Raw genomic sequence first — 17500 nt, 5'->3', positions numbered from 1 at the left:
TTAGCACGACAGTTAAGATCCTTGACCATGATGGCTAGTCGTTCAGTCTGATTCATTAGGGTCAAGAGGTCAAAGGTCAGGTCATCATACCCACAGTTCGTATGGTCGTCGTTCATGACTTGTATCTCCAGTCTCGAGGTTTGTGTAGTCGTGCTCGAAGGTCGTACAGTCGTCCTCAAGGGTCGCACCGTCTTGTTCAAGGATCATAACCCCGTGCTCAAGGGTCGTACTCTAGTGCTCAAGGATCGTGCCCTAGTGCTCAAGGGTCGTACCCTAGTGCTCAAGGGTCGTACCCTAGTGCTCAAGGGTCGTACCCTAGTGCTCAAGGGTCGAACCCTTGTGCTGAAGGGTCGTACCGTTAATGCTCAGGATGTTTAAACTTATTAAAAAATGTAGTCTCTCTCTCTCTCTCTCTCTTCTCTTTCTCTTTCTCTCTCACACACACACACGCACACACACACACACACACACACACACACACAAGCACGCGAGGGTCATTGCTGCAGCAGTATTACACAGGGTCCAGTCCCCTGGGCCATACCACACCAAGCAACACCATTTGGACTGGAATCTGGAGCCTCCAGCTCCTCACGACTCACTTGGCCCGGCTCTCACGAATCTAATGATTCGAACCGATTCTTCTCGGACGAGAATTCAGGTAGAGATTCTCCTCCGTCTACATTCTTACCTGCCGTTTTCTGTGCCATTGGTGTTTAGCTGCCACATGCCGTTTTCTGCGCCACGGATGTTTAGCTGCCACATTCACCGTTTTCTGCGTCACTCATATCTAGCTGCCTCATCTCGTTTTCTGCGCCACGGGTGTTTAGCTGCCACATACACCGTTTTCTGCGACACGGACATCTAGCTGCCACATCCCGTTTTCTGCGCCACGGGTGTTTAAGCTGCTATTCTTAGCGGCACTTCACCTCGAGAGCTGGGCTGAATATCATTTGCATACATGCATTGAACGCAAGTGCTGCTGAGCTAATATATTCATATCTATTACTGAATCCACCTAGCGGTCACAGTTAGTAAGATACAGTATACGAAAACATACAGAAGTATTTTCAAAGGTACTGAAATACAGGTTAGACTATTAACTCGTACATCCCAAATGGCGAGGAAAAGAAAAGTTATATAAAAGTGCTTTTCTTTTTTATATAAGACTACTTTTCTTTTTTTTAATCGAGTGAATGAAAGACAGCGTTCCATCAACCACTTGCGCTTATCGAAATATGCAAATGGTGGGCAAGCGAGGAGACTTGAGCCAAAAGGAAGCATTTTAGCCCTTTTCGATGTTGCCATGGGAACGCTATCGGTCGTACACACGATCTACCGAGCATATGTCGTAGATATCAGACAGTGTAGGGCCACGTGACGTAACGATCAAAGGAGTCTGCCACGAGAACCCACACACGTCATGTCAGTGATGCAATAAAACACACAGTTTAGTCTACCATCATATAAGCCTTTTATAATCTCCTTTTTCTCTCTCTCCTCTTCATTTGCTGTCATTATTCTATTTTTCTTAGATTTTCTTTTCCATTTTCAGGCCTTTGTGATTGAGGCTCTCTGGCTGGTTTCCAAGTCGCGGAAGGCGACGCAGACGAGAGCGTAGTTCGGGGTAATCAGCGGGAGGAGGAGGAGGAGGAGGAGGAACCAATTTGGAATTACGTAGGGATACTGAAGCACACAGAGTGGCGCTGCTACTACCCCCCAGCCACCCACCACCACACAGCCAACATATGATCAGGTCAGTCCAAAGTAGGATGATGGACGTGAGCTTAGTCGTTTACTACAGCAATCCGGGTCAGGTTCCTTTGGTTAGCGATTATGATTGGCCTGAGGATGGGGTGGGCAGTCCTAGACTGATATCTAGAATGGTGTAAATCAGGTCGTTTAGGCAGTGATGTGAATGGTTTATTCATAAATGGTCCACATCAGGTCTGAAGGCCATTTATATGATTGTTTCCCTGAACCTAACCTAACCTTATTCACTCATTTTACTGATGATGATTCCACTTTACGCACATCAGCGCAGTCAGCCTCCCCTCTGTCTCCTCCTCCTCCCTCTTAACACATGTTCCCTACCTCGCACTGACCATACATCCTCTCTGTCGCTAGCTTCTCAGAATACGGTGGCAATAAAGCCATCAAATTCAATCATTCTAAGCCTCGGTTCTTCCCAGCATATCTCTCTAACCATTCGTTTCCCTCTATTCAGTTTTAAGACCACGTAGTTCAGGTCACGTAATCACATTAGTATGTTAGGGCATAACCACAACCTTTGTCCTTCAAAGCCCACATAATCAGCATCGCAAAGGCTGTTTCCCTTAGAGCTGGGCGAGTTGGTGGTGGTGGTGTATCATAGATGCCGTTGTAACACACACACACACACAATGCGAGGCACAATTGACCGTAACTCTTCGTTCCACCTCATGTAGCGTCGCCGGATGTGGCATGCTATACACACCACGTAAGTGATCTCGCTGCTCACCAGCATCCTAGGGTGTCGTTCATCATGGTGAAGACGTCAAACTTATGTGTGTAAGGACGATTACTTATGTTCTTGTGACGGTGGTGGAGGAGGAGGAGGCGCTGGCACATCGCTACTGTCCTTAGCGTCATAGAACCTCAGACTTGTTGTGTAGATCATTACGACCATCGAGTAAGCTTGGCTCTGATGATGGTCTCTACTTGTTGCATACCGACTGTAATCCCGTGTCGAACATGGGTCCCTGGAAACGCTGAGACAAATGCCTTGTTCCGCTCTACACAACTCCTTCTCACTTAAGTATTCGCAACTTCCTGCCATAAAATACCTCCCAGAGACCAGGAACAACACGCATACCCACACACACACACACACACACACACACACACACACACACACTTCACGAACAATAGCAACAAAGGCTTATTAAAAGCGTGCATTAAGCTAGACGCGAGGAAGGTGTTGGACGGAGGCATTGTGAGGGAGGGAAGGAGGGAGTGACCAGTGTCTCCGACGGTATAAGACTCTCCCACAGAACAATAGAGGCTCGGGGTCGCCTCCATCACCCACCGTCCGAGGGGTGGCGTGTGGAGGGAGACTTGGTTAGATGCATGTCTGCCTTAGATACACCACCTTTGCTTCCTCCTCAAGAGGCGCTGCACGTGGACTAATTATCTCCCAGGAGTTGTCCATTTAGTGGGTAGTTAGTAGTTCCAGGAGTTGTCCATTTAATGGGTAATTGGTAGTTCTTGTCCTTGGTAAATTCACCTCAAGCTTCTGTTCAGTCTTAACGTTCCATCTATCCCCTCCCTCCCAGCCTGGCTCACACTTGTGGCCACGTGCTCGGCTTCCTGCTTGCTTGTAGAGAGAGAGAGAGAGACACTCATTCCCTCTACCTACCTCCCTGCTCGTCTACTGTTGTAGCATTACTTCCATTTGCCTGTCTGCTGTTGTGATGATCTATCTGCTTGTTTGTCTGTCTGCTGTTGTAGCCACCCGTCTGCCTGCTTGTCTGCTGTTGTAGCCACCCGTCTGCCTGCTTGTCTGCTGTTGTAGCCACCCATCTGCCTGCTTGTCTGCTGTTGTAGACACCTATCTGCCTGCTTGTCTGCTGTTGTATCCACCCATCTGCCTGCTTGTCTGCTGTTGTAGCCACCCGTCTGCCTGCTTGTCTGCTGTTGTAGCCACCCGTCTGCCTGCTTGTCTGCTGTTGTAGCCACCCGTCTGCCTGCTTGTCTGCTGTTGTTGCCACCCGTCTGCCTGCTTGTCTGCTGTTGTAGCCACCCGTCTGCCTGCTTGTCTGCTGTTGTAGCCACCCGTCTGCCTGCTTGTCTGCTGTTGTAGCCACCCGTCTGCCTGCCTGTCTGCTGTTGTATCTCTCTGCACCTTGTCTCTCTCATAAATGAGAAGCTAAAGTCGTGCCCTGCGACAAACTGCTGACGTGGATGACGAAGCAAACACGGCTGACGAAGCTCACGCGGCTGACGAAGCACCGTCGCGTCCACCATCTTCGGAATATTTTCCTTCGAGAATACATATATTTCTGTAGCTATTTGTGTGTACATGATGTAGACCCTGGTGGACGTGACTAGCTTCCTGGACGCTGCAAGGGCCCCCATAGAAGGTAGAAAGGAGGTTCTTCGAGCGGGAGAGTGAGTGAGTAGTATAAAATGGTTGCTGTTCGTATATGTAACGGAGAACTTACCCATGGCATCGGGTGTGTCGCAGTGGCTTGCTTCAGACAGACAGAGAGACAACGTAGACAGAACCTGTCTGCTGTCTGTCTATGAGTATCTGTGACTCGATCTTGCTACGGAGGGGGAAGGGGGGCAAGCGCTCACCACAGAGACAGACAGACAGACGAACAGGCTGAAGGTTGATTAATATAATCATCCCTTTCCCATACCTTAGATATGCGTGATGGTGTGTTTGGCTTGGGATTCCCCTGAGAGAGAGAGAGAGAGAGAGAGAGAGAGAGAGAGAGAGAGAGAGAGAGAGAGAGAGAGTGGGAATCGGGGCCAACAGGACGAGGAGGAATGGGAAGAAGATTGGAATTATAATGCGATGTAGATCCTCGCCTTCGTCAGCAGTGAAGACCACGGCGCTGCCGTCCGCACATCCCCTTATTGTATTCAGGGCGCGACGTAGGCCCTGATCCCTGAGGGAAGCTTGGGATGTGGTTCAGGGAAGCAGTCTGTCGAAGCCTCGTCGTATTGCGACGTTACCCTAATCCTAAATGGCTGGTTGGTGGCTTGGATTATGTTGGAGAAGGATTACTAGGATTATCTTGTATAGTAATTTGTAGGATTACCTTGCATAGCATCACCTGGGGTTACCTTATACATCGTCAGTAGGATTACCTTTTCTAGCCTTGTCAGAATTACATTCACGTTGGCTGTATTTTCCTCGGGATTACCTTTCCTTGATAACATCTGTAGGAAAGTAATCAATCTAATCTTAAAATTACAGTTATCTCGATATCTTTCGTTATCAGTCAAAGCCTTTAGCACACCAGCCTCTTCATCACTGTCTGTTCAGACCCGTCCTTTTTACTTTCCGTAATATAGACATGGCCTTGAGTGAACCCGTCCCTTCACTGTCTGGCCTTTGGTAAACCCGTCCCTTCACTGTCTGGCCTTTTCATAAAACTCGTCCCTTCACTGTCTGGCCTTTGGTAAACCCATCCATTCACTGTCTGGCCTTTGGTAAACCCGTCCATTCACTGTCTGGCCTTTTCATAAAACCCGTCCCTTCACTGTCTGGCCTTTTCATAAAACCCGTCCCTTCACTGTCTGGCCTTTTCATAAAACTCGTCCCTTTACTGTCTGGCCTTTGGTAAACCCATCCATTCACTGTCTGGCCTTTGGTAAACCCATCCATTCACTGTCTGGCCTTTTCATAAAACCCGTCCCATCACTGTCTGGCCATTTCATAAAACTCGTCCCTTCAGTGTCTGGCAAAGAGAGTGGAGATGAATCTCTTGTGTCTCTCCTTCCATTGTCTCTCCCTGTGTGAGAGACCTCACTTCAAACTCCTGGTTGAAAGCTTCGAATCCTCGCTTTCTTCTCCTTCCAATTCTCGTAGCCAGACAAGAGCCATCCTACAGTTCTCCTGCGGCTTAGAGTTAGGAGTCCTAGGACCCCAAATGTGCGAAACAGAGAGAGGGGAAATATGGATGCCTTACATATATATATCAACTTATGACGAGACATTCTACCTGGATTTATAGATAGAAAACGCTACACATCACATAACAAGACTACATATTACTCTACAAGACTACATATTACTCTATTATTTCTGTGTCGGTCGTAGAATGATGATAACAGATGACTTTTATGACTAATTATTTTCTATTAATCTCGGAGGTAATCGGAAAGATTAATCCCTCCTCACTACACACAATCACCAGAACCAATATCCCATAAGATTTCCCGAGAGCTGGTTACCTCTCTCTCTCTCTCTCTCTCTCTCTCTCTCTCTCTCTCTCTCTCTCTCTCTCTCTCTCTCTCTCTCTCTCTCTCTCTCTACCTCTCTCTCTCTCTCTCTCTCTCTCTCTCTCTCTCTCTCTCTCTCTCTCTCTCTCTCTCTCTCTCCAACGTTAATCCGCCAGCCATACTTTTTCCTGTGATTAGAACATGAGGAAATACTTGTCTGACCTACACCCCCCTACTAAGCCCTGCCTCCTCCTCCTCCTCCTCCTTCTCCTCCTCTTCCTCCTCTTCCTCCTCCTCCTCCTCCTCCTCCTCCTCCTCCTCCTCCTCCTTCCCCAACACTCGCGCCATCTCTGGGGGGCAAATCAACTGAACATTTAAGAATTAGGTTTTTTTTTTCTTTTAACGAATGACGTTGAACATCCGGCTGCTGCCCGTAGCCTTCGACAGCATCCATTGTAATACATAGTGTATACATACGTATATGTATGTGCATGTGTGTGTGTGTGTGTGTGTGTGTGTGTGTGTGTGTGTGGTTTATATTCGTTTGGGTATAAGTCCAGATTTCATCTTAATCATAAATGCTGTTATATTAATTTCTGTTCACTTATGCTTTTCATTATCTTGAATATATCATGTAGTTGTAAATATTCTTTTGTATTCTAGTATTATCTATAATTGTGTGGCCTTCGTACTGGGGTAATAGATTCGTCCGTTTGTCTATCATACGTCCATTGTCAACATTCACACTATAACCTGTATGATAGCCTTGATCATAACTTGAAAAGCCTAGATCCCATAATCATGCAATCCGATACAGTTTTTCCTAAGCATATAAAGAATTTAACTACATAAGAACCATAACTTGAGTTTGGATTTTGTCCGAGTTAGAGCGTTTATGGTGAAGTGTACTTCAGAATCTAAAACTTGGTTCATAACTGAAAGATAATCCCAACTATGGACTCTGAACTTAATTCACAAGTCTTTTTTCTTCGTTATCATATCCCAGACGTTATTTTCATCGCTCTTATTTCTCTTCCCGTAACTACATTCCTCGACAAATAAAACAAGTTTTCCACGACAGGCAAAGCTAGTGTTCCATGAAACACTCTTCCAGATTACATACACCATGACATTCCTTGAATTAATGTCATTTTCATCGTTCTATTATTACATAAACCAATGTAATATTATAGTCTTATTGTTACATTAGCCTAATTGTCTAGCATGGAGAGTATAAGGGTCCGTTGATACAAAATAAATACGAAGGGAATTCAAACACCAACAGACCAACACGTCCTTACGAGATTGTATTCCCGTAATACAAAGGGAATACAAAGGGAATTCAAACACCAACAGACCAATACGTTCCTCATGATGTTGTCTGTGACTGTGAAGGATAACAGACGCTTGGAGATCAGCTTGGTGAGAGTTGGGAAAGGTGCAGACTGTCAGTGTGGCCAGGGAGGTGAAAAAAGTTTTTAAGTCGTGAACTTGAAATGTTTTATTAAGTCTATTCTTAAACGTGGACGCCCTAAATACGTCCCTCACCACAACACAGCACAAGCAATGCCACACAACACAATATAGAACAGCATAACATATCATAGAACAGCATAGGACAGTAGAGCACAACATAACACACACTACAACACAAGAAAGGGGAACACAACACAGCAAGCAGCAGCATAACCCAACACAACACGCCACAACACACACCACAAAGCACCTTACTACCACAGCACAACACAGCATGCCACAGCACAGCACAGCATCCTACAGCACAACACAGCATGCCACAGAACAACACAGCATACCTCAATATAACACAGCATACCACAACACAACACAGCATACCACAACACAACACAGCATACCACAGCACAACACAGCATGCCTCAGCAACAACACAACACAGCACGGGAGCTCCACATTGATCCAAGGCCTGTATATGAAATTTTATAATCGGGTTGACGTGGGTTAATGCCCCTATTCCTATATTCATATAAGTAATTCCGGGCTCATAATGAAAAGCCAAATTGAAGTACGTATTTTCTCATAGTCCAAGATTTAATTTATATCTTTCTAATGATACGTGTAGAACTTGTGATTGGTTAGAGAATAATGTATAAGTCTTTTCTCACTGAAAAAGAAAACCGGATCTGAAGTTCAAGGAAGGATTTGGGATTTGAACTTGACAGAGAGAAATTCGGTTCTGAACTTGAAAGAAGGAATTGAGTTCTGAACTTGAAAAAAGGAATTCGGTTCTGAACTTGAAAGAAGGAATTGAGTTCTGGACTGGAAACAAAGAATCTGTTTTGAACTTGAAACAAAAGGAATCCTGAAAAACTCAAACACACACTTAACTGCAATAAGTTCCTATTGCTGAAGAAAAAAAGAATTGAATTTTCATCAGATTTTTCGACTCTTCATCTAAGAAACTTGAGTTAATTTCCCTCTCTCGCAATGAGGAGGATTCTGCTCCATTGCCTCCATGTCTCAACTCACTCGATAGTCCTGGATTCCATTTGCCAGATTAAGAGAAGAGACAGAGGTCCAACACCAACACTATCACCAGCAGAACCACTACTTGACCCGCTGTGTTGCTCAACTTGTGGACCCAAAGCAACACAGTCGAACAATGTTGCGAGGAAATGGAATACTGCAGTCTCTATATTCTCATCTCCCGTCCCTCTAGGATCTTTTCGAAGCTAGCTGGAATGACAGCTAGTAAATAGGTTAAGAAACTGGTACAAAAAAAAAAGAAAACTGGTGTGAAGAAAGTGTTAACTAAAGGAAATTGACAGGAGCTTTTAGTCGTCACAGGAAAGAGAGAGAGGGTTCATAATAGGATGTGAACACTCATCTTTGTCATATACTGCCACTGAGCTTGAGACAGTGCCTGATATGATGAGAAGTATATCGGGAATCCTCGAGTACCTCAACCACAACAATGATGTTTCTCAGTACGTGTGGAACCACTTACATATAGTTACTATCTACAATTAGATACTCCACAGAGTTGCTGCTGACCCTCAGAACAACATTGGCTGATCTAACCTTCGCAACAGCCAAGCGGGTCACCGTCGGTACCCCCTCTTGTTACCAGGTTAAAGGTGAGTACGTGTCCCTCCCTGTTCCTCCTTGGCATTGCTTGGCTACCTTAAAGAGTGTTGCCACCCCGATAGCCGCCGCTCTGCACTCCACAATCCTCCTCACTCTTGAGCTCAGAACTCAGCCTTGGGCCTAACACTCCCCTTCGTGGACACACACCTCTGTAGGATCTGGAACGTCCGTATTTTCCAGTCATTCCTCAGTGAGGAAACCTGGGAACCTTCGTAACGGCACGGCGCCCTGACCAGTGGGTTCTGGATGGTCTTTGAGGACTTAGGTCATAGACTAAGGCCCTTCATACACAAGGGTCTTTTACCGTCGTACTCAGCGTTCGTGCTCAAGATTAGCACCGCCTTATGAGCTCAAGCGTTTGAGCATTTTGATTCCACTTTCACAAATCGTTTATAAGAGAGATTTGACCCCACAGGAAACCACGTTCTGTGGCGACGTGTGTCCTTGCTCAACGTAAACAGTCTTCTGTATAAACGCACCAATCGTCCTCATTGAGGAATCAACCCTTGATCACGAAAAGCCTTCACGATTCATCCAAAGATTTGCATGGGAATCCAGACGCTTCGACCAACTCTGAAGAATGTATATGGAAAAAATGGGATAAACTAATGGGCAGTTTGCATCAGATAACGTATGGGTACATACGACTGCCGTCTGTGTATAGTGAGTACCACTGTTTTTGTTTTGTTTTTTTTTGTACGGTGCGCCGGAACCAGTGCAATACCTGGGTATCATTTGTCTTCTTGGATTAACATCGAGTGACAGTGGTTAGGACTTTCGCCCTTCTTACCACAGACGTCTTGGTGTGAAATATGGAGTCCCTGAGTGATGTGGTCTTGTTCTGCTACACCCCGTCGCTCTCTCTCTCTTTCTCTTTTTCCCCTCGAGGGCAAATTTGATTTTTCTATGAGACGTAACCTTTGTGGGAAGGTTTGAGGCGAGAGTGGGAAGATAAACAGGTGATGGTAGAGGAGAGAGGAGGTAGTTATAATGCTTTATACTGACTTCGAGTTAGGACTGGGAGGAGGTGCTTCATATGGCGGAGTTCATGATGGGGGACAGTATCGAAGTGCTTGGCCATGCGAGATGTCTGCAAAGCTTGCCTTACGGCCCTTGTTAAGCTCCTTGGTCGCAACACTGGCGAGGAAATGAAGTTATCAGACGAGAAAGAAAAGCCGGCGGGGATGGCTGGGGAGAGAGGGAAAAAGAGAGGAAGCAGAGAGAAACTTAGGGTTCGAGGAAACGTCGAAGATAAGGAGATACTGAGAAAAACAGATAACGGGAGAAGGCTGTTAGGCAGACGGAAGCAAAGAGAGAGAGAGGATAGATAACGATCGATAGATGAGGAACCTAGAGGAAGAAGGAAGAGGAAGAGGAAGATAAAGAAAGATAAGAACGATCGAAATGAAAAACAGGTAACCAAACGAATGGAAAAATACATAGAACTCGATGATCTAAGTGTGACTCTGGGCATTTACCCTAAGCTCATACTACGTCTGGTGCATCCCTCACACTCGCCAACAGGGGTACAGTGTGAACATATTGCCGCTAGTATGACTCTCACAATGAGGTGGCAACGCTCATTATGTGTGCTTTCCTACATAAAAAATATGAGGATAGGGTTATCCTCATTATATTCACTAAAAGACTGAACTGAAATATTTTTTACAGTGAATAATATTTAACTAGTGAGATCTGGAAAGAGACGTAGGTTTAAAATGCGTGTGGCACTGTTTAAGTTATCAAGGTAGGGGCGTATCTAGGGGATATAGCGCCTATGACAAGCACTGAAATTGCGCCCCCTGGCTTGATTGAAAATGTACATACAGTGGATGTGTATAAAGATATATACAGTGTAATTATAAACTGTTGAAGAGTTAGGCCAAGCTTGAATCTATATAAACTGTTAAAGACTTAAAGTTTAAGACTTATTGGATCAAAATTGTAACGTAAAAGCGGTCATGCAACTGATTAGTGGCAAAATATTACTATAGTTGAAAAGTAGGCGAAGTTCTTTTTCATCTCAAATAATCAAATTGTTAGAAATGTCAATCGGGAAGTCTATGTCAAAACCAAACCTGTTGAGTGGAGCCCCCTTCAAGTAGCGCCCAGGGCACCTGCCCTACCTACCATACCCTAGATACGTCAATGTATCAAGGTCACTGCTTCGCCATAAGGCGATGTGGCACATGTTTGAATTAAGAGCATGTGTTCAGTGAGAGGAAAAGAACGACTATGGAGCAAGAAAGAGAGAGAGAGAGAGAGAGAGAGAGAGAGAGAGAGAGAGAGAGAGAAGGAATGGAACCGTCAATAGGAAGAAGAAAATCAAATGAGGTGAAGTGGTAAGACAGAACCTTGAGGAAAACTGCTATCGGTAGGGTAAGAGAGAAAGAGAGATGTTGCCCCATCAACGACCACCAGGATCAAACGACTGGACAGAAAACTATACATTAGCAAACAGAGAGAAGCAGAAAAACCAATGGAATGAAATCTAGTGAGCCAAGCCTTGTGCTACATCGTAAATGAAGACATAGGGATGTCGAGGCCCACGATAAAGTACTCGCCAATATCCTTGAGACAAGAGCACGAAATATAGGTCACACAGGAGTGAGCATATATATATATATATATATATATATATATATATATATATATATATATATATATATACGTAACATCGAGAATCTTACATGGAATCGCAAGCAAGTTTTTCCTAGTATCCATTCACCATTAGCGTAATTGCTTGTAAACTTTATCGTTTCTCGATATTGGTTGAGTTGACTGGCTATCTGCTCACAACACCACCAGCAGCCTCTTCTCCTCCTCCTCCTCCTCCTCCTCGCCATCTGCCAGCCAGATCTTGGCCCGTTCGATTCGACAGCTGCCTCGGGGTCATCATCATCAGAAACTGTGATCGCAAGGGGTTAATAAGACAGATGGATGATTACGTACCCTTACCATATGTAATTCTCTCTCTTTCTCTTTCTCTCTCTCTCTCTCTCTCTCTCTCTCTCTCTCTCTCTCTCTCTCTCTCTCTCTCTCTCTCTCATCGTAAGGATGACGTCTTCTCCCAAACTTCTCTCTGCCAATCCATATTCTCCCTAATTTCGCATGAAGAGCTTCTCTGTTTACAGCACTTGTCTTTCTAAGACCCAGGCTTTCTGGGAACCGGACGCCTTCCAATATTGGCATTATATTCCGATTCACCATTAACGTAATCACTCACACATCTTTACGTAATCACTCACACATCTTAACGTAATCACTCACACATCTTTACGTAATCACTCACACATCTTTACGTAATCACTCACACATCTTTACGTAATCACTCACACATCTTTACGTAATCATTCACACATCTTAACGTCATCACTCACACATCTTAACGATCTCGCAAGCAACGGAGAAAATGAGGTTTTGTTGTTCACACGCACACAAACCATTTTCTTCCTCCGCCGACCTGATTGAATAAACATCGTTTCCAAGTCAGAGTTGCTGATGAGCGTAGCCTCTGTACACATTGCCTGGACTGTGGTGCGGTTTTTGAAGCCAATGTGTGTGTGTGTGTGTGTGTGTGTGTGTGTGTGTGTGTGTGTGTGTACAACAAGCGTGAGTACAAAGGTACTCACGCTCTGTGGATGTTTACTAAGTACTAAGTAAACATCCTCAGAAAACATTGGTACCAGACTTATACAAGACAGAGATTCCCTCACGATCCTTTCCAATTCATCTGCTCCACCCTAAGGCATGCCTCACCTAACCTGGCCGTCCACCTTGTCTTAAGCATAGTTGACAAAACTTGCCAACCACGCAAAACAGAGCATTGAAAATAATCGCCAGCTGCCCATCAGACACAAACATTCAGCACCTACATAACGAAACACATTTCATCCCAGTATAGTCCCATCTCAATATTCCCTTCCCTTACTTCTTTGCGACGGCCATTTCATAATTAACCTGGTTCATAGAAACTCCTCACCACTTCCAGCAGCCTTTCCCTCCACACACCATATATTCGCAGCGCCTTCCAAGAAGCAATTTTACCGAATCCAGCTCTCTCTCTCTCTCTCTCTCTCTCTCTCTCTCTCTCTCTCTCTCTCTCTCTCTCTCTCTCTCTCTCTCTCTCTCTCCCCTCAAGGCATCAGTCTCGTACATCAGGATGCAACCAGACATCCCCCTCACCCCACCTCTGCCTTCAGGTCATATGAGCCGAGACCTCGCTCGCTTCTTGTGGCGCTCCTCGACTTTGACACCGGCCCTGATGAGGCACCCATCATGTAGCTTATAGCACTCTAGCACTGTGTCATGCAAGCTGCCAAGGGCGTCCTCCTCCTCCACCTCCTACTCCTCTCCCACCTCCTCCTCCTCCTCCTCCTTTCCTCCTCCTCCTCCTCCTCCTCTTCTACCTCCTCTTCCTCCTCTTTATTAACAAAAGAGCACCACTGCAGACCAGCGAAATACATCCCTGCCAAAATTACCATAACTCACAGCACAGTAGGGCAGTGCATGGCTCGCAGTGTGTGTAGGCAGTTCGTAGTAAACCACTGTAAGGTGGGCGGTACATAAACCAGTGTAAGGTGGGCGGTACATAAACCAGTGTAAGGTGGGCAATACATAAACCAGTGTAAGGTGGGCGATACATAAGTCAGTGTAAGGTGGGCGATTCATAAACCAGTGTAAGGTGGGCGATACATAAGTCAGTGTAAAGTGGGCGATTCATAAACCAGTGTAAGGTGGGCGATACATAAACCAATGTAAGGTGGGCGATACATAAACCAGTGTAAGGTGGGCGATTCATAAACTAGTGTAAGGTGGGCGATACATAAACCAGTGTAAGGTGGCGATTCATAGACTAGTGTAAGGTGGGCGATACATAAACCAGAATACAGTGGGTAGTGCAAGGATCACACATCAAGAGGCAAAGATAACACACACCACACACAACGTTGGACAACACGAACACATCACGTTTACATAGAACTCTACGTAACTCAAGAGCGGGACTCATGGCTTAAAAAGGAACTATACCAACATGTATACAGCAAACGGGAGTCTAGCCTCTAAACGTCAATAGAAAAACCCCATCCCAACTCTTCTCGTAATTCAGATATCATCAATTTGTTTGATGACTGTGCTGTGTTTTGCTCTGTGTTGTGGTTCGCAGTAATGGTCGCTGTTGCATCACTGATTGATCTTGTTTCTATTTCTTCTGTATGGTACTGGAACCTGTATATTCCTTCTGTATGGTACTGGAACCTGTATATTCCTTCTGTATGGTACTGGAACCTGTATCTTCCTTCTGTATGGTACTGGAACCTGTATATTCCTTCTGTATGGTATTGGAACCTGTATATTCCTTCTGTATGGTATTGGAACCTGTATATTCCTTCTGTATGGTATTGTAACCTGTATCTTCCTTCTGTATGCTATTGGAACCTGTTTCTTCCTTCTGTATGGTATTGGAACCTGTATCTTCCTTCTGTATGGTATTGGAATGTATACATCTGTACAGTCGTAGACAGAGGAATAAGGGTCGATATCGTTAAGGAGAAAATATGCATCGCATTTTCAATTGAGTCTATTGGATAATAACTCGGTTCGTATCGCGGATAGGAAGAGGTAGGTAGTTGTGTGAGGTAATAACTGAACTTCTGTTTCAGTTTTCGTATCGTACTTTCATCCCTTTAAGAAAGTCTGTACAAGTTCTGTGAAGATGAGTCTCCAGGTTCTTCTGTTCACCATGAGTGAGCTTGGTTGGGATGAGGAAATAAGTAAACATGATAATCTAACAGCCAGTTATGTAGCTGGAGAGTTAGAGTAGTTAGGTTCGAAGTGGAACAAATTCGAGAGGGAGATGTTGGAGGAGAAGGCTAGATCGTGCAACAGAGATTCACATCTGAAACCAGATGGTGTGTGGAATGAGGAGCGTCTTTCTGAATCATTTTCTTTTCTACTTGTTCTGAGGGGCTGGTAGGTCCCTGGAGTTATAGTAATATCAGAATTGATCTGCTTTGGATTTTGAGATCGTGTGGTCTTCTGTGCAACGCAGAATGGTGGTTCGACGGAGCTTGAATGACATATATAAACTAGCTAAAATGGCGTTTCCCACACTCCACCAGGGTCTCCTAACCATTCCTACCATACCTAAGCTCCCCCCACATACCCATAAGACGTAAGAATGAATTTCTTAATGATATTAAGGGTTTTTCGCCTGTAACTATATCCCCAACTTGACTCTCTGCAGCTTCAATTATCCTCATAACGTCATCCAGAGCCCAGTAACGTGGGACACATTGCCCTGCATGCTTTCCTCCAGGCATTCTGTTTCATCATACATCATTGTGGGGGCTAACCTATCCGTCCCATGAGAACCCACAGAAACCCGTAGGCTGACAGTCCTTCGTCCTCATTATCACTCTCTCTCTCTCTCTCTCTCTCTCTCTCTCTCTCTCTCTCTCTCTCTCTCTCTCTCTCTCTCTCTCTCTCTCTCCTGAGCCATTTGCATATCGTCTCTCTTTCAAGAAAAGAATTCTCTCCCCAATATCACAGCGTCATTAAAAGTTTCTCCTTAAATTGGAAATGTTATCCCAGTCTGGCCTCCTCCCTACCCCAACATGATTTGCAGAGAGATGCTCTTGCTGTCAATCTGTTCCAAGTCTCCATATCTTATATATATATATATATATATATATATATATATATATATATATATATATATATATATATATATATACATAAGCGGATTACTTCCTGTTTGTTATTTTTATCTACAAGCTCACACGGAACCACTAATGTCTTCAGACAAAATGGTTCTTTTCTTTACTCTCTCTCTCTCTCTCTCTCTCTCTCTCTCTCTCTCTCTCTCTCTCTCTCTCTCTCTCTCTCTCTCTCTCTCGCTCAACAAAACTTCCCCTTTTTTATGTATAGACAGGAAACAGTCACTGAGACACGACACAACCTTCACTTTACGTACGAGTAAACACTGAACTTTCCATTCCACCTCTTGCCTCCACACACACACACACACACACACACACACACACACACACACACACACACACACACACACTTTCAGTAGAACCCCCAACTCACCGCTGAAGCCAGTCTTCACTTGGCTTCAGAAACTCGTCACGCTTCACACCATCTCGTTTCCATCACTGCTGTCAGGGGCTTTACCAAACTCCAAATTAAGGTGTAAACACAAGTTCTCCCTCTCGCTTCTCTTGCATGTTCTTACCATCGCTTGGGTAAAGGCTCCGACCTAGGCAACTTGACGCGTATGTCTTCACAAACCCACCTCGTACAAGATACTTTCCCCACCTTAGAATTACTTTATTCCCGTCATGCTGTTACTCCTACCTAACCCTACACTTTGTCATCCACACAGAGTAAAGTGACGTAATGCTGAATTACATTGAGAGAGAGTCTTTAGTGCATAGCAAAGTGTCCTTCAGTACTTTGGTGAATACTTGAATTCTTCACCTGTTCACTTCTTTCACTCGACGAAAGGAGAGGATCATATCTCGACCTGCATCTCTGACATACAGATGATATTTCGAATATTCTTACTCTTATTCAAAGATTTTTCCCTGAGTCTTCTGTTTCTGTTCTGCATGCATCGTGTGACCTTAAGATTGATGACTGTCTCTATATGTTCTACGTGGTTCCTTCACTGTACATTCTCCAAGAGGTTCCTTCACGATACATTCTACATCATTCCTTCACTATACATTCTAAAAGTTTCTCTCACAATGGCACACCTCATGAACCTCATAGTTCCCTCACTATTACATACCTCATGGTTTTATCATAATGCCACCATCCAAATCCTCCTTATTCCTTCTTTTTTCTCCTCATGATCATAATACTCTTTGTCACGTCTCTTCACTGTCCTTTACCATCATCAATGATTCCCTTTTAGTGTCTTAACTTCATCTGGTGATGCGTGCACATCAGCTGTGGCCTCCTCGTTCGCTCATTCCTCCACCTTGTCCGTGGCTGGCTTTCACGAGTGACTGAGGAAAATGTGATAAAGATGAAGAAAGTAAACACGTAGGAGAAGTGAACTAGTGCTTCTCGGGGTTTTTGGAGACTTGACTCTCAAAAACGTAGATAAGACTCGCTTTACTTTGTGTAGTCTGAGAGTACTTTATGTCAGTCTTTTTCTACGCAAAAAGAAAATACTCCCAAAAAATTTACACAGATGAGCTCCGCTGCTTTCCTCATACCGTGATCAAAAAGTGAACGCTCTTCGTTCAATGATAAGTGACGTATTCGTGATGTTCAGTATTCGTTAGTCTGTGATTTATGTATTTCCTTGTAGAGTAGCGAATGACAACAACGAAAGTCAAAAGTTGTTAATACGAAAAGATAAATGATAAGAGTCACGGACCCTCTTCTCCTTCTCCTTCTTTTCCTTCTTCCTTTTCTCTCTCTCTCTCTC

At 44.6% G+C, this 17500-nt stretch overlaps 1 long non-coding RNA gene across 2 annotated transcripts in view; it reads left to right on the top strand.

The window, feature by feature from the left end:
* LOC139759874 (uncharacterized) overlaps positions 1-17500 on the top strand; it is an 84042-nt gene that overhangs the window by 24471 nt on the left and 42071 nt on the right. For both annotated transcript variants that reach the window (XR_011715163.1, XR_011715162.1), the window contains exon 2: positions 1553-1753. This is a non-coding gene — a long non-coding RNA (uncharacterized lncRNA). The remainder of the gene's footprint in view (positions 1-1552; positions 1754-17500) is intronic.

Source organism: Panulirus ornatus, chromosome 34, assembly GCF_036320965.1.
Source record: "Panulirus ornatus isolate Po-2019 chromosome 34, ASM3632096v1, whole genome shotgun sequence".
NCBI classification, from domain to species: Eukaryota; Metazoa; Arthropoda; class Malacostraca; order Decapoda; family Palinuridae; genus Panulirus; species Panulirus ornatus.
This window is presented reverse-complemented; position numbering and strand designations above follow the sequence as displayed.